Source organism: Gorilla gorilla, chromosome 14, assembly GCF_029281585.2.
Source record: "Gorilla gorilla gorilla isolate KB3781 chromosome 14, NHGRI_mGorGor1-v2.1_pri, whole genome shotgun sequence".
Classification (NCBI taxonomy): domain Eukaryota; kingdom Metazoa; phylum Chordata; class Mammalia; order Primates; family Hominidae; genus Gorilla; species Gorilla gorilla.
In genome coordinates this window covers 128,443,675-128,456,142 of record NC_073238.2, presented here as the reverse complement: position 1 = coordinate 128,456,142, position 12,468 = coordinate 128,443,675, and the positions used below count along the sequence as shown (strand labels likewise).

Here is a 12,468-nt window from a genome sequence, read left to right as displayed (position 1 = left end):
ATCCCTCATGGATACTAAGGAACAACTATATATACACATATACACACACAAGCATGTATGTTTGACATGGTATGCCAATGTTCACTGCAGCATTAATCACAATAGTCAAAAGATGGAAAGACCCTAAGTGCCCATCAACAGACAAATGGATAAACAAAACATAGCATGTACAAGTAATGGATTATTATTCAGCCATATAAGGGAATGAAATTCTGATATATGCTGTAACATGGGTGAACCATTAAAACATCATGCTAAGTAAAGTAAGCCAGACACAAAAGGACAAATATGGTGTGATTCCACTTATACGAAATATCCAGAATAGGTAAATTCATAGAGACAAAAAGTAAATTAGCAGTTACCAGTGACTGTGGGTAGGTGGTTACTCCTCAATGATTACAAAGCACTGTTAGGGGTGATGAAAAATGTTGGAAGTAATTAGTAACACTGTGAATGTAATTAATACCACTGAATTTTACACTTGAAATGATTAAAATGGCAAGATATACATACACACACACACATATATATATATACCATAGTTTTAAAAAATTATTAATATACCCCAGTTCAGAACAGTGAACTGGTTCTGAATTTTTAAATTATTAATTTAATTTAAAAAAATTAATAATATACAAAGATACCATCATGTACTGTAAGTGGGTGAATTGCATGGTATGTAAATTTTATCTCAATAAAACTATTTCTAAAAAAGCTATAAAGGATATTTTGAGGACAATGGGGAAAGACCTTACATAGTCCAAATATTAGGTAAAAGAAGGAAAAAATTATTATTTTGCTAAATGTGATAATGGCATTTTGGTAGTTTGGGAGATTATTTTTATTCTTAGAAAAGGCGCACAGTGATGAATTTAGATACTAAGTGTCATTATTTTGACTATTTATTTGTAAGTGGTTCAGACAAAAGTGTGTATTTTTGTGTATGTACTTTCATATGGGAGAGAGAGACAAAAGGGGAGGAGAGAGAACGAATATGGCAAAATGATTTTTAAAAACTGCTTAATGTATGATTGTGTATTTTACTATTTGTTCAATCTCTCTGTGTTTTGAAATTCGCAATATAATTAAGAGAAAAATCCCATTTCTATTCAAATGAAACAGAAAGTCCTAACCAGTGCAACAAGACAAGAAAAAGAAATAAAAAGGCACAAATATTGAATAGGAAGAGGTAAAATTCTTTTTATTCTCAGATGATGATTGCAGATCTGGAGCACCAAGGACTCAATTAAAGTTAATCAGTAAAGTTACAAGACTCTCTAAATACAAGTTCAATGCAAAATAACATCACTTACATTTCTATATACCAGCAAACTATTGGACAATATATTTTAAAAATATTTTCATGTCATTTAAGAATATTTATGATGGCATGAAAAATAGCAACTAATTAGGAATTAATTTAGATGTGTAAACGTTATTTTGAAAAAATACAAAATATTGCTTTACAAATCTAAAGTAGACCAAAAATATTGGAGATACAACATATTTGTGGATTAGAAGACGCAATAGTGTTAAGATAGCCCTTCTCCCCAAACTAACCTATGGATCCAATGCAATCCCAATCAGAATCTCAGCTTTTTAAATTTTTTTTCAGTAGAAGTTGACAACTAATTTTTCAAAAAACGGACTTTATTAAGAGCATTATTAAGTTCACAGCAAAACTGAGCAGAAAGTACAGAGAGTCCTTACATACCTTCTTCTTTCTCTCCCCCTACCCACAGACTCCTCAACATCCTTCCAGAGTGGTGCATTTGTTACAATCAATTAACCTACACTGACACATCATCATCATCCATAGTTCATAGTTTACATTAGAGTTCATTCTTGGTGTTGTACATTCTATGGTTTAGACGAATGTATAATGACATGTATCCACAATTATAGTATCATGGAAAATAGTTGCACTGCCCTAAAAATCTTCTGTGCTCTGTCATTTTATCCCTCCCTCCCTTCTAATTCCTGGCAACCACTGATCTTTTAACTGTCTCCATTGTTTTGCCTTTTCTAGAATGTCATAGAGTTGGAATCATATAGTTGTAACCTTTTTAGATTATCTTCTTCTTTTTTTTTTTTTTTTTTTTTTTTTTAAGACAGAGTCTCACTCTGTCACCCAGGCTGGGGTGCAGTGGCGCAATCTCAGCTCACTGCAACCTCCATCTCCTGGGTTCAAGTTAGCCTCCTGTCTCAGCCTCCTGAATAGCTGGGATTTCAGGTGCGTGCCACCACGTTGGCTAATTTTTGTATTTTTAGTAGAGACGGGGTTTCACCATGTTGGCCAGGCTGGTCTCAAACTCCTGACCTCAGGTGATCCACCTGCCTTGGCCTCCCAAAGTGCTAGGATTACAGGTATGAGCCACTGCCCCCAGCAGATTGGCTTCTTTTACTTAGTAATATGCACTTAAAGTTTCTCCATGTGTTTCCATAGCCTGATAGCTCATTTCTTTTTAGTACCGAATAATATTCGGTTATCTGGATGTATCACAGTTTGTTTATCCACTCACTTATTGAAGGACATCTTGGTTGCTTCCAACTTTTGGCGATTATAAATAAAGCTGCTATAAACATCCATGTGTAGAATTTTGTGCGGACATAAGTTTTTGACTCATTTTGGTAAATACCAAGGAGCACAATTGCTGGATCACATGGTAAGTGTATGTTTAGTTTTGTTTATTTTTTTATTTTTTATTTTTTGGGACGGAGTTTCACTCTTGTTGCCCAGGCCGGAGTGCAATGGCGCAATCTCGGCTCATCGCAACCTCCGCCTCCCGGGTTCAAGTGATTCTCCTGCCTCAGCCTCTCAAGTAGCTGGGATTATAGGCATGCGCCACCACGCCTGGCTAATTTTTTTGTATTTTAGTAGAGACAGGGTTTCTCCATGTAGATCAGGCTGGTCTTGAACTCCTGACCTCAGGTAATCCACCTGCCTCGGCCTCCCAAAGTGCTGGGATTACAGGCATGAGCCACCGTGCCCAGCTGTTAGTTTTGTCAGAAACTCCAAACTGTCTTCCAAAGTGGTTATGCTATTTTATATTCTCACCAGCAATGAATGACAGTTCCTGCTGATTCACATCATTACCAGCGTTTGGTGGTGTCAGCAACTTGGTTGTTTGCCAGTCTAATAGGCGTGTGGTGGTATCTCATTGCTGTTTTAATTAGTACTTCCCTGATGACATATGATATGAAGCATCTTGTCATATGCTCATCTTCTTTGCCATCTGTATAGCTTCTTTGGTGAGGTGTCTGTTCAGGTATTTTGCCCATTTCTTTCATTTTTTTTTTAAGATGGAGTCTTGCTCTGTTGCCCAGGCTGGAATGCAGTGGCACAATCTCAGCTCACTGCAACCTCTGCCTCCTAGATTCAAGTGATTCTCCTGCCTCAGACTCCCGAGTATAGGTGCATGCCACCACACCCAGCTAATTTTTGAATTTTCAGTAGAGATGGAGTTTTACCAGGACAGGCTGGTCTCAAACTCCCAACCTCAGGTGATCTGCCTGCCTCGGCCTCCCAAAGTGCTGAGGTTACAGGCATGAGCCACCATGCTGGTTTGCCCATTTCTTTCTCTTTTTTTTTTTCTTTTTTCTTTTTTTTTTTTGAGATGGAGTCTCACTGTGTCACCAGGCTGGAATGCAGTGGCAAGATCAGGATCTTGGCTCACTGCAATCTCCACCTCTCAGGTTCAAGTGATTCTCCTGTCTCAGCCTCCCAAGTAGCTGGGACTACAGGCGTGCACCACCATGCCCAGCTAATTTTTGTATTTTTCGTAGAGATGGGGTTTCACCATGTTGGCCAGGATGGTCTTGATCTCTTGACCTTGTGATCCGCCCACCTCAGCCTCCCAAAGTGCTGGGATTATAGGCGTGAGCCACCGGGCCCAGTTGCCCATTTCTTAATCAAATTGTTCATTTTCTTACTGTTGAGTTTACAGATTGATTGCATTCAATCTATACTAGAGATGAAGTTGGGAAGAACTGACATTCGGAAAATATTAAGTCTTTCTATCCATGAACATGGGATGTCTCTCATTTATGTAGCTTTTCTTTGAGTTCTTTCACCAGAGTTTTGTGGTTTTCCTCATAAAGATCTTGTATGTATTTTGTTAGATTTAAACCTAAGTACTTCATTCTTTTTTAGTGTTACTGTAGATAGTAGTGTGTTTTAAATTTGAAGTTCCACTTGTTTTTTACTGGCATATAGAAAAGCAATTTATTTTTGTTATATCCTACAATCTTGCTATAATTGCTTATTAGTTTCAGGAGTTTTTGACAATTCTTTTGGATTTTCTACATATACAATCAGGCAGTCTGGTAACTAAGAAAGCTTTGTTTTCTCCTTCCCAATCTGTATACATTTTATTTCCTTTTATTGTCTTCTTGGACTTGCTAGAACTTCTAGTACAATGTTGAAAAGGATTGGTGAGAAGGAACATCCTTGCCTTGATCCTGATCTTAGCAGGAAAGATCTAGTTTCTAAATATTATGTGTGATGTTAGCTGTAGGTTTTCTGTAGATATCTTTACCAAGTGAAGAAGTTCCCCCTCTATTCTTAGTTTACTGAGTTTTTTTTTTCTAAATCATAAACAACTGTTGGATTTTGTCAGATGCTTTTTCTACATCTATTGATATGATCGTGTGATTTTTCTCCTAATGTAATGTGATTGTGCGAATTGATTTTTAAATGTTGAACCAATCTTGCAGACCTGGATAGATACCACTTGGTCATGGTTATAAATTCCACTTGTTCATGGTATATAATTATTTTTATACATTGCTGGATTTGATTTGCTAGTTTTTTTTTTTGTATTTTTGTTTGTTTGTTTTGTTTTGTTTTGTTTTTGAGACAGTGTTTCACTCTTGTCTCCCAGGCTAGAGTGCAATGGTGCAATCTTGGCTCACTGCAATATCTGCCTCCTGGGTTCAAGTGATTCTCCTGCCTCACTCTCCCAAGTAGCTGGGATTACAGGTGCCCACCACCACGCCTGGCTAATTTTTGTATTTTTAGTAGAAATAGGGTTTCACCACATTGGCCAGGCCGGTCTCAAACACCTGACCTCAAGTGATCCACCTGTCTCGGCCTCCCAAAATGCTGGGATTACAGGCACAAGCCACCACACCCAGTCTGATTTGCTAGTATTTTATTGAAGACTGTTGCATCTATGTTCATAAGAGAGACGAGTCTGTAGTTTTCTTTTCTTGTAATGTCTTTGTCTAGTTTTGGTATTATGTTAATGCTGGCCTCACAGAATAAATTAAAACATATTCCTCTGCTTTTGTCTTCTGGAAAAGATTGTAGAGAAGTGGTATAATTTATTCCTTAAATGTTTAGTAAAATTTACCACTGAACCTATCTGAGCCTGGTGCTTTCTGTTATTCATTATTGATTCAATTTCTTTAATAGATTTAGGTCTATTTAAATTGTCTATTTGTGTGTGAGTTTTGGCAGATTGTGTCTTCCAAGGAATTGGTTCATTTCATCTAGGATACCAAATTTGCAGGCACAGAGTTGTTCGTCATATGCCTTTATTACCCCTTTAATGTCCGTGAGTTCTATATGACGTCTAATGGCCCCTCTTTCATTTTGGATATTGGCAATTTCTGTCTTCTCTGTTTTTTCCTTAGCCTGGCTAGAAGTTTATGGATTTTATTAATCTTTTCAAAAAACCATCTTTCGGTTTTATTGCTTTTTGCTATTGTCTTCCTGTTTTCATTTCATTGGTTTCTGCTCTAATTCTTATTATTTCTTTTCTTCTGCTTACTTTGAATTTAATTTGCTCATATTTTTCTAGTTCACTAAAGTGGAGGCTTAGACCATTGATTTTAGATATCCTTTTCTAATATATGCAGTCAATGCCATAAGTTCTCCTTTAAGCAGGGCTTTTGCTGCACCCCACAAATTTTGATAAGTTGTATTTTCATTTTCATTTAGGTCAATGAAAGATTTTTAAATTTCTCTTGAAATTCTACTCAGGCCCATGTCTTATCTACAAGTGTGTTGTTTAATCAACAAGTAGTGTGGGATCTTCCAGTGACAACCCAACTTGAAATTTTATGTAGAATATCAACAGACCTAGTAATTCCAAGACAATCTTGAAGAACAATAATGTTGAAGGATTTATACTACCAGATTTCAATGCCACATTAAGACAGTGTAGTGATGGCATACAGATAAATAAATATAGCTAAAGAGACCAATGACACAGAATAGAAAATCCCAAAATAGACTCACATATTATATTTACTTCATTTTCAACAAAGGCATCAATACCATTCATGGGAAAAGAAAAGTCTTTTCAATAAATGGTGCTGGATCAGCTGGATCTCATATGGAAAAAAAATGAACTTTGATCTCTACCTCACACCAAACCCCCCAAATTAACCTGTATGACATTACATTAATTTTAGCTTTATGAAAGCAAAAATTAGATATTTTGAAGAAAACGGGACCTTAGGATATGCAAGAATTTTTTAAACAGAGCAAAAATAGCACCAAGTATAAAATAAAAAATGTATAACTTGGACTTTTTCAAGATTTAAAACTCTTGCTCATCAAAAGCAAGTTTAAAAAATATTAATAGACTAGGGAAATATTTACAACACAAATATCTAACAAAGAAATATCCAGAACAATTAAGAACAACTACAAGTTAATAAATAAAAATAACTCAGTTATAAGATTGTCAAAAAGACTTGAGCTATAGTAAAGAAGAAATCCAAATGGCCAAGAAACATGTGAAAATGTTCTCAGCCTCTTTAGTAATCAGAAAATGCAAATTAAAAACATAGGCAAATACCATTTCATACCTATCTGAATGGCTAAAAGGTAAGGGATTGACAACATCAAGTGTTGGCAAAGAACGTGACACAAGTGGAACTGTCATATATTGGTGGTGGGAGTGTTAAATGTTAAAATTCTTTTGAAAAACGGACTTACATTCCCTAATGAAGTCAAACATACAACTACTCCATGGTCCAGCAATTCCACTCCCAGGAATATATCCAAGAGAAATCAATGCATTTGTCTATCAAAAGACATCTTCTAGAGTGTCTATAGGCAGCACTGTGTGTAATTGTTCCAAACTGGGACCTGTCACAGTGCTCCCTGACAACAGGACAAATTCCGATAGAATCACACAATGGAATGAACTGTCCACAACTACAGGCAGTAATGGGGTAAAGTTCCTCATAAATACTGTTTTGAGCAAGAGTAGCAAGACACAAAAGACTACATTTTGTGTGGATCCATGATTATAAAGTACCAAACAAGCAAAATGAATCTAGTTGGGACAGAGGCTGCTGGTTGGAAGGTGGGAGTAGGAGTGGAAATAAATGGAAGAGAACACAGGGGGTCTTAGGGTGCTGGGGAAGCTGTGTTTTATTCATCTGGGTCTAGGTTAAACAGGTAAGTCCAATGAAAATTCATCAAGCTGTAAACTTGTGATATTTGCACCTTTCTATACATATACAATACAGCAATAAACAGTAAGAAACCAATCCAAAAGAAATCAAACCAATATCCGATTTAACAATAGAACAAAATATGAAATACAAGGAGCAACTCTAATGAAAAATGCATACAACACAATACTATAAAATACAACTGAAAGACAGAAGAACTAAATACATAAAGGTATATGCTGTTCACGGCTCAGAAGAGTCAGTGTTGTCGATGGGCCAATATGTATACACATGAAAAGATTCTTGGTCTCATTAATTATCAGGGAGCTACAGATCAAGACCACAATCAGAAATCATTTTATGCCCATATGACAGGCAAACTTTAAGAAGTCTGACAATAGCAAATACTGGGAAGGCTGTGGGCCAATTACATCTCTTACACATGGCCAGTAGGAGTGTGAGTTGATACAGCCACTTTTGGAAATAATTTGGCACAATCCTATTAGGTTGAATATTTGCACACCCTGCTACCCAACAATTCCACATTCAGGACCTGTCCCAGGGATCACGCTCAGCATCAATGTTTACGCTAACAAAAAAGTAGAAGGCAGCTCAAATGTTCAACTATAGGACACCAGATAAGCAAAGTGAGGAGTATTCCCACAATAGGATAACAAGTGAGAATGAATGAAGTAAAATGTCCCTAACACCCACATATATCATATCCTTCTTATAAAGTTTAAAAACAAAAAGACAAAACTCGTGTATGCATTTTATATATATATATATATATATTTGTGTATATATGTATGTATATAAGAAAAGAGACAAGCTAGAAAGGATAACAAGTGTCAAAGTCAGAGTAGTTCTTTGGTTACTTTCGGGGGGAAAACTTAGGGAGTTGTGTCTCATCATGTTCTTGGGTAGGGCTGTGGTTACACTAGGATTTGTTATGTTCAATGGACATATAAAACGGGAGATAGAACTGGACCATGCATGCAAGAGTGCAGCTGCCATTGAAACAAAGATAAGGATCAACCCTGTCTTCCTACCTGAGGGCAAGGTCTCCTCATTGTCAGTCCTTCCAAATCCTGCCCACTTCCAGGGCTCACCTGACCTCCGCATACAGACCTTCGTCTCTATGGCCCCTCCTCTACCACACATCAGCAAACCGGAGAAGTGAAGGGGATCTTAGAGCTACTTTTACTTCTTACTTTATATAATTTTGTTAACAGTGAAAATTATAGGCACTTTTTCTGGGCATTTTTCTGTATTTCCATATAAATATATAAAACAAAATCTTAGTTTTAAAAATCTAGAGAACATGGGGCCAGGCACAGTGGCTCACACCTGTAATCCCAGCACTTTGGGAGGCTGAGGCAGGCGGATCACGAGGTCAGGAGATCGAGACCATCCTGGCTAACACGGTGAAACCCCGTCACTACTAAAAATACAAAAAATTAGCTGGGTGTGGTGGCGGGCGCCTGTAGTCCCAGCTACTCCAGAGGCTGAGGCAGGAGAATGGCGTCAACCCAGGAGGCGGAGCTTGCAGTGAGCCGCGATCGCACCACTGCACTCCAGCCTGGGCGACAGAGCGAGACTCCGTCTCAAAAAAAAAAAAAAAAAAATCTAGAGAACATGTTTTAGTACAGAAGTTGGAAACTGGTGGTTTACCCTATCCAGGATTAAAAAGAAAAAAAGCAAGAACATTGCCAACATTTAAAAATCACAAAATTTTATACAGAAGTCCATATTTCTGGCTTTTTAAAAATCAGATGATCTGGCCAGTGTTTGTGCATTCCTACTTAGCAGCTGCCTGCCAAGGCTGAGCGGCACCAAGTTCCCACCCCTCTGATGCCACACTCAGCTCATTCGTGCCACCTGCCTGGCCGCGGCATTTGTTCACCAATTTCTCTTTACCATCTTCCCTTCCCTTACATGGTGCACATGTTTGTCTCTGTGTCCTGACATGAAGGAAGCCTGTTCTTAGTAGCTCAGGGTCATCATCTCCTTGGGCAGATGAGGACTCTAACAAGAATCCAGGGAAATGACCGCACACCCTGGCACAGAGGTCACCCCAAGCCAGGCTCCAAGTGAGCCATCAGTAGACAGGGCTCCAAGGGTGAGGGCAGGAGGTGGCTGAGTTGCTGTCAGGGGTTGTCGGCCTAAAGAGCTGAGATCTGTCCTACTGGGAGGCAGGAAAATAAATCCATGATGGAACCAGGCCATATTTCACAGGGAGACACAGGCTGGTGGTGATAGGCACCGCTGGAGGAGACCACTTGACATTTTGGTACAGGCTGAAAAAGAAACAATTCAGGGTTCAGCCTTTTATAGAAAATTATCAAACCAACGTTTAAAAGAAACATTCTCACTCAAAACCTGGGACTCACCTTGTCTGAGCTCAAATCACAGTGTTTGAGCCTCAGGGGTGGGCAAGAAAACTGGGTCAGGATCAGACAGGGCTGCAGAGTGGGGTGGGGACCGTGGCAACACCAGGCTGGGCCCAGGCAATTCAGAACCGCCCTGCATGGCATAATGTCCTCGGGACACTGACCAGAAACCAGACCTCAAAAAGAAAGTCGCACTCAACAGGGAATTCGGGTTCCCTCTGGCCTGCACCTTTTCCTTCTTTCCGTCTTCTGATTATTAAAGGGGTGAATTACCTACGTCAGGCAGGGCTGTGGCTGTGGCTCCGAGCCCCGCTGTCGCCCGCCCCGGCCCCAGACCTAGAACCTCACGCTGGCTTCTGAGCGCCAGGGCCCTGCAGGTCTCTGCGATGCACCCAGAGAGCAAATGTCCACGCCAGCTCAGACCAGACAGACTGAGGACAAAACAGGCTCTGCTGACAAGCGCACACGAGGCTCAGGGCCATGGGTGCTTTCAGTCAGGCCCGAGCCGCGAAGGGCTGAGCAGTGCGCACCGGAAGAAGCGAGGGCCCTGCCGGAAACCCACGGACAGAAAGACGCCCTCGGAAGACCAGGACGACAGCAGTGCCGCGCGGGAAGACGGCACCATGATCTACACTGGCAGAAGCTCTGCCCACCTGAGTATGAGGGTCTGGGGGGGAAGTATGAGGGGACGGTCTGAGGGTCTGAGGGGAGGGTCAGAGGGTCTGTGCGTCTGAGAGGAGGGTCTGAGAGGACAGACTGAGGGTCTGAGAAGAGGGTCTGAGGATCTGAGGGAAGGGTTGGAGGGTCCGAGAGGAGGCTCTGCGGGTCCGAGGGGAGGCTCTGCGGGTCCGAGGGGAGGCTCTGCGGGTCCGAGGGGAGGGTCTGTGTGTCCGAGGGGAGGGTCTGCGGGTCCGAGGGGAGGCTCTGCGGGTCCGAGGGGAGGCTCTGCGGGTCCGAGGGGAGGCTCTGCGGGTCCGAGGGGAGGCTCTGTGCGTCCGAGGGGAGGCTCTGCGTGTCCGAGGGGAGGCTCTGCGGGTCCGAGGGGAGGGTCTGCGTGTCTGAGGGGAGGGTCTGCGCGTCTGAGGGGAGGCTCTGCGTGTCCGAGGGGAGGCTCTGCGGGTCCGAGGGGAGGCTCTGCGGGTCCGAGGGGAGGGTCTGCGTGTCCGAGGGGAGGGTCTGCGCGTCTGAGGGGAGGCTCTGCGTGTCCGAGGGGAGGCTCTGCGGGTCCGAGGGGAGGGTCTGCGTGTCTGAGGGGAGGGTCTGCGTGTCTGAGGGGAGGGTCTGTGTGTCTGAGGGGAGGATCTGCGTGTCTGAGGGGAGGGTCTGCGTGTCTGAGGGGAGGGTCTGCGTGTCTGAGGGGAGGGTCTGTGTGTCTGAGGGGAGGATCTGCGTGTCTGAGGGGAGGGTCTCTGCGTCTGAGGGGAGGCTCTGCGTGTCCGAGGGGAGGCTCTGCGTGTCCGAGGGGAGGCTCTGCGTGTCCGAGGGGAGGCTCTGCGGGTCCGAGGGGAGGCTCTGCGTGTCCGAGGGGAGGCTCTGCGGGTCCGAGGGGAGGCTCTGCGGGTCCGAGGGGAGGGTCTGTGTGTCTGAGGGGAGGCTCTGTGGGTCTGAGAGGAGCGTCCAAGGGTCTGAGGGGAGCATCTGAGGGGAGGGTCTAAGAATCTGAGGGCAGGTTCTGTGGGTCTGAGGGTCTGAGGAGAGAGTCTGAGGGTCTGAGGGGAGGGTCTAATGGTATGAGAAGAGGTTCTGAGTGTCTGAGAGGAGGGTCTGAGCGTCTGAAGGGAGGGTCTGTGCATCTCAGGTGAGAGTCTGAGGCGAGGGTCCATGGGTCTCGGGAGGATCTGAGGGTGTGAGGGGAGGTTTTGAGGGTCTGAGAGGAGGGTCTGAGGGTATGAGAAGAGGGTCCGTGGGTCCGAGGTGAGGGTCTGAGAGGATGGTCTGTGGATCTCACAGCAGGGTCTCTGGGTCTGAGAGGAGGGTCTGAGGGTCTTAGGGGATTGTCTGTGGGTCTGAGGGTAGGGTCTCTCGGTTTGACAGGAGGGTTTGTGGGTCTGAAGGAAGGGTCTGAGGGTATGAGAGGAGGGTCTGTCGGTCTGAGATGAGGGACTGTGGGTCTGAAAGGAGGGTCTGTGGGTCCGAGAAGAACATCTGAGGGTCTGTGGGTCTCTTGGGAGGCTGTTTCAGTGTCTTGGGAGGGTCTGTGCGTCTGAGAGAAGGGTCGGAGGGTCTGAGAAGAGGGTCTGAGGGGAGGGTCTGAGGGGTGTATCTGTGGGTCTGTTGGGAGGGTCTGTGGGTCTGTGGCTCTGCAGGAGGGTCTGAGGGAAGGGTCTATGGGTCTGTTGGGAGGGTCCCTTCATCTGAGGGGATGGTCTGAGGCTCTGAGGGGAGCGTCTGCAGGTCTGACGGGAGGGTCCGTGGGTCTGAGAGGAGGGTCTGATAGAAAGGTCTGTGGGTATGAAGGGAGGGCCTGAGGATAGTTTGAGGGGAGCATCTGAAGGAAGAGGAGGGTTTGAAGGGAGGGGAGGGTCTGTGGATCTACGGGAAGTGTCTGTGGGTCGGGGAGGGTCTGCGGGTCTGAGGGGAGGGTCTGAAGGCAGGGGACAGTCTGTGGGTCTGTGGGAAAGGTCTGTGGGATGGGGAGGTTATGGGTCTGAGGGGAAGGTCT

At 43.3% G+C, this 12,468-nt stretch overlaps 1 long non-coding RNA gene across 1 annotated transcript; it reads right to left on the bottom strand.

Annotated features, from left to right (window-relative positions):
* Positions 1-7,366: 7,366 nt before the first annotated feature.
* On the bottom strand, positions 7,367-10,241 carry LOC129526342 (uncharacterized). The gene is made up of 2 exons (XR_008671012.1): positions 9,807-10,241; positions 7,367-9,713 (listed from the first exon to the last, which is right to left on the bottom strand). It is a non-coding gene; the product is annotated as an uncharacterized lncRNA (long non-coding RNA).
* Positions 10,242-12,468: the final 2,227 nt, after the last annotated feature.